Below are 6,000 nucleotides of genomic sequence, written 5' to 3' on the forward strand. Positions count from 1 at the left end.
AACTCTTGGTGCTCTAAATATGATATCTTTGTCTCACCGTAAATGAGATATGAGTAATGAAGTAAGTGACATCTAGAAAGATATATTACAGTTTCTATGTGAAGGGGCAAATAAAGGAGTCAACAGAGTTGATTCTCATGTGTATCTAAAGGCAACAAGACACATCATTTCATGATAGTTATTACTAATGTATTTTAATTGTCCATGATGAATTTACAAGAAAACCATCATGATGTTATTAAATGTAGCTTGCTTATGGGCCAACATCTATTGAAGAGGATGAAGCAGAAAGACCTTATATGAATAACTGAATAAACTCTCCAAATTAAATCAATAAATGCTTTGATAATTGATAAAGTTAATTGTTAGGAATGATGAATATGGATGGTGAGAAATATATCAGAAAATATGAATCTGGTAGAAAGAATTATGGAAGCCATAGATTTGTAGACCACAGAGAAATCTCACGCATATAATCATGAATACTTTCTCTGAAAAGAGAATAAGTAGTATAGGTAGGTGTGGTCATGGTGAGTATCAAGTTATATATCACAAAAGCAAGACTGATTATTTTTAAAGTATAGAAAATTAAGTGAGAGTCATTTCTGTATCAGCTTTCTGTATATAGTTCAGACCACTAGCCATTTTGAATAACAACTGAAGTTAGTATAAAGCTAGAATGAATAAAAATGAGAAAAAAATATAGAATGAAATTGAAACAACTCAGACCTGAATTATTCAAATAAATTGTTGGTGATGAGAATGGATTTTACACTGATATTAAGAGTATAGAAAGACTATAATAATTTCAAAAAGAAGTTAAATAGGAATCAGTTGTCATATTCCAGAGGGCAAGAGCACCTAAAAATCACTGTATAAACATATGCTTTACTTTCTAAGTGGAGAGAGAAAGAGATGGCAGCTAAGAGCAGCAGCTTAGAACAGCAACTCATTTGTAAAATCTTATGGAGAAGGATTATGTGTGATTATTAGTAGTATCATTTCACAAAACAGAGAGAAGTGGTGGAAAAGAAAATACATTTTTAAGAAACAATGCAGAGAGACCATAAGAAATAGTTATTCTGTAGACTATTTAAGGATGAAAGGAGAACAACAAACAGAAGACAAATGAAGAACATCTGCAAATTATAACAAACTTTCTTCATCATAAAAGACAAAAGACTCACCTGGATTTTATCACTAGGGTCTTAGATGTACTTATAGAGTTGATACAAATGGCACAAAAGAAAACAAAGGTAACTTAAGTAGCCAAATTAAACCAAGTATGCTTAGAAGAGGTCTATGATGGAAGCAACATAGTTTTGCGGGCATTGAGGGATGGACCAATAATATAATCCAAAAAAGGAAATTTATCAGGTATAGGAAAAACTTCAGACCTTATTAATTAAGAAATTGCATTAATTACAAAAGGTGACCAAAAGAACATCAACAATCACTGACCTATGTACTATTTTTTTCTTCTAAGCACACATTGGGAGTTTTTTTGATTAGAGTAATAATAAGACATTCATAAGTGATATTCTACAGTATATTACATCTTTACCAGTATATAGTTAACTAAAAGATGCTGAAAATATAAGATTCTACTTCATAATAATATTATTGTTATTTTTTAAAAATCTGATTCAATATAGCAAAATAACTTTAAAAAGCTCTTTCAACCAAATTTTTTCTATCCATCTTGAAATGATTAAAAATTCCATTAAAGCTAGAGTAGAGATAATCTTGTTAGATGAGTCTTTATTCATAAATATCACTAGAGGTGCAAAACAAGAAAATATATGTTCATTGAAGGTGTTCAGAATTATAGTAGAGGAGTTCCAGCAGAGGGTCCAAGTTGAATGACTGCCTTTAGATAGTGTAGCCCTATAGATACTCTTATTTTTAGATGACATTATAGTGGTTACCTAAATCACCAAATTACTGAATCTCCTAGATCAGTGATGGGCAAACTTTTTAAAGAGGGGGCCAAAGGAAAGGAAATGCTCATCTGTCAGTCTGTTTCTAAGGCAACTCTTTTGAAGTTTCATTGTATTGTTTCCTATTTGTTATATTCATCAGATTAGGAATAATATTGCGTGGTTTGCTAGAACATTTCATGGGGTTGCGTCTGGCCTGTAGGCCGTAGTTTGCTCATCACTGTAGTAGATGATATCTATAAGCACTTGAAAATTTCACCTAACCATGGACAAAGGAAAAACTATACTAATAAAGAATGTCTGTTGTCCAGATTATGACATGCAGTTGGATGGATAGCTTGTGCTCTCTTTCTCTCTCTCTCAATATCTCTCTCTCTCACTGTCTTTCTCTTGCTCTGTCTCTCTCTTTCTCCTTCTCTCTCCTCCTCCCTTTCTCCTACTCTCTCCATTTTTATATCCACATAATAGATATATCTATATGTTTTGGACCTAGAACTAAGGGAGAAGAAAAAGATTACATTCAGAGAATCACAAAATTCCTTGAGGAACCCCAAACTTTTGTCTTACTATTCTAGTTATATGTGAATCATAGAATAGTATAGTATCTGAAGAATTAGAAAAGAAGTTTTACATATAAGACAATAGAAAGGACAATAGGGAATATAAATAGACTTTAACATACATCAATAATCATTGAATTTCAAATAAGAAGTGGAATAAAGGGAGGCAATAGAGAAATACGTGATAAAAAATGGGCTGAGCACAAGGAAAGAAAAGGGATAGCTGGTAGATTACATGCTCTGTTGTTATCCTTAAAATATTAGGAAAAAGTGGAGAATTTAGTCTATTTATTGAATGGACTCATTATGGTGGATTTCATGGCATAGACAAGAGTTTTATATGGTGGGCAGGCATGGATAGATTATAGCTTGCATTATTAGAGGAAATCTTAATTCATTTAATTGATCAACTAATAAACATATGAATACTTACTATGGGCCAGATACTGGCAATATAGATTCAATGATGAAATATGCCTTACTCACAAAGCATTTACATTGTAAGAGAGGAGATAACTGTACATGTAAGCATATTCAGAATAAATGTAAATTAAATAAACAAAAATAAACAAAAAATAAAAAGTATTTTACTGGCAATGCACTAGCAGTTAGGGGATTAGGAAAGTTTTCATTTATTTCTTTGTTGTTTTTTTTATTTATACCAGTTAAATGAGGAAAGGCTTCGTTTAGAAGGTGATACTTGAGTGTCATCCTAAAGGAAGACAAGGATTTTGAGAAGTGAAAGGAGGGGATGAAATGTTCCAGGTACTGTTGACAGTCATTACAAAGGCACAGAGAAGACAAAGATGTCATGGATGAGACACAAATGTCCATTTTAATGAATCAAGTTTGGGAAGGGGAATAATATATATTTTGTTTTTCTTGTTTCAGTCACGTCCAACTCATAACACCTTTGGGGGGTTTTCCTGGCAAAAATACTGGATTGGTTTGCCATTTTCTTCTCCAACTCATTTTTATAGATGAGGAAACCAAGAAACAGGGGTAAGTGACTTGCCCAGGGTCAAACAGTGTCAGAGGCTCAATTTGAATGTATAGAAGGCTAGAAGGACAGGTAGTAGCCAGATAGTGAAGAGTTTTTTTTTTAAACTAAGTAAAAATGTTTATATTTTATTCTAGAGACAGTGAGGAACCACTGGAGTTCTTTGACAGAGTCAGGTATGCATGTAAGGAAAATGATTTTGGTAGTGGTGTTTAGGTGAACTAAAGTGGTGAGAAATGTGAGACAAAGAGACTAAGGTGGAGGTATGAGAAGTGCTGTAGAGCTTAAAATGGCAAGATTTAACATCTGATGGTATTAGGTGGAGTTAGAGAGTGAGAGAGAAAGAGGAGAATGCTAAAATTACAAAAATGAGAGAGTTGAACATTGGTGGTACATTTGAAAGAATTGGTTAAGCCTTTTAGGAAGAAGGGGGGAATAAGATAGTGAGATCAGTTTGGGAGAGGTTGAACTTGAGATGTGTCCATGACATTCAGTTTGAGATTTTAATGGGCAATTGGTAGTTTGAGGCTGAAGTTCTGGGAAGAGACTTGGGCTTTAAACAAAGATTTGTGAGTAATCTGCATAAATTTATAGAAGCTGATGAGAGTTAGGGCAGCTTTAGGATATGCTCACAGTTAGAGGGCGTGATATTATTCTTGATCTAGCAAAGGAGAAAAGGAAATTCCAGGCAGGTAGGAGAAAAACCAAGAGAGTTATGTCACAAATGACCAGTAAAGTAATGAGTAATCTAGGAGGAGAGGATGATCTACATTGTCAAATGCAGAAAAGAGATGGGGAAGATAAGGACAGAGAAAGCCCACTAGATTTGGCAATTAAATTATCTGGAGAAAGGAGCCTTTATCAAGTGTTGAGATAGGAAATCACACTACAAAGGGGTTAAAACTTAGTGATCAGAAAGCAAATGAGGACTGTGAAAGTGAAGAGAGATAAAAGCTTATAGCTTGAGGAGATCTTAGGGTCTAGAAAAACTTTTTCAAAGTTGAATAGATATGGGCATGCTTAAAGACAGAAGGGTAGAAACCTACATTATAGATGCACAAGTTGAATGTTTGAGAGAAAGGGTAAGAATGATCTATGAAATAGAAGATAAGTCGAGATAGAATCAAGTGCACAGAGATCAATGAGATCATAAATCTATTTAAGTATTAAATTTAAGTATTTAAGTATTAAATTAAGTATTTAAGGACTTTATTTTCTTGTTTTAGTTCATGTATTTCCTTTTACAAATTGTCTTCAGCCTCTCTTGATTGTTTTTTGAGTTCCTGAAGTTCTTGAGTTAATTGAATTTTGAGATCTTCCAAAGCCTGTGTCCAATTCTCTGAAGCTTCTTCCTCTTCTTCTATTTTGTTTGCTCTCTTTTTCACTTCCTTGAAAGAAGCTGTCAGTTGTAATTTTTTCTATTTTTCTGTTGTTTACTCATATTTTTTCCTTTTCTCTTCTGCTAGTTTAAGCAGATGGATTTAATGAGCTTTGATGAAAGATCTTCCTTCAGCTGGCAATGGAGGTTTGTAATTACTTTTTCTTCAGTGTATTGGAAGGATGTTGGAGTTTCTCTACCCTCTGAAGCCTTCTTGTCAGTCCAACTGATGGGATTAAGCCTCTATTGATTGGATTAGTCTGTATTGCTTAATGCGCCCTGAGGCTAAAACCTGGAGCAAGAGAGAAAAAAAAAAGTAGGGGGGAGAAGATGGAGTGTTTTCCCTGAGCTGTCCAGCACTAGGGTCTCCCTGCTCTGTCCTTTTGTTTCCAGGTTTTCTTTCCTCTTGAAGCCCTTTGTCTCAATCTTGGTTTGATAAAGCCAGGTGGTCTGAGGTTTGGCTCCATCTAAACCACCATCTTCCAAGTGTTTTTGCTGTGTTCTCTGCCTTTCTCCTCCAGTCATCTCCTGGTGCTTGTATTCAACTTCCCAAGTCTGGTGCCAGCAAGGCCCTGTCTCCAGGCTGGTGCTCTGGCCTGGAGATTTCAGGGGCCCCTGGAGACTCCTCACGGTATGTGGGGGAGGGGTCCTGGGAATCCCCTTCTATACCCTCAGACCGACAGTTCAAGAATTCAAGCGTTTTTCTTGGCATACCTCTTTAGCTGTCCAAAAGTAGAGTTCTCCCTGCTTTATCCCATTGTTAGATTTGGACCTCTTTTTTTCTCTCGAAGTGCATTGTTTTCTATCTCGGTGTGGAAGGGTGAGGAGGTTTTAAGATTTGCTCCGTCTAAGCCGCCATCTTCCCAGAATCCCCTTAATATACTTTTCACATTTCTACATACATTCATGGTAAAAGAATTAATAAAATATATGGACAAGTCTTAATATTCTCCAGGAAGAAACAAACTATTGTGTATTTTAAATAATTTAATGATAGTATGCAAAGTCAAAAGTCAATTGTGCAAGGACATATGATGGTGATCAGGGCTAAGCTGAAGTCTCAAATCTTTAACTGCTTATTAGAATTTAGGAGAGCCTTTTAATACATCTGGAACTTAATTT

Source organism: Gracilinanus agilis, chromosome 2, assembly GCF_016433145.1.
Source record: "Gracilinanus agilis isolate LMUSP501 chromosome 2, AgileGrace, whole genome shotgun sequence".
NCBI lineage: Eukaryota > Metazoa > Chordata > Mammalia > Didelphimorphia > Didelphidae > Gracilinanus > Gracilinanus agilis.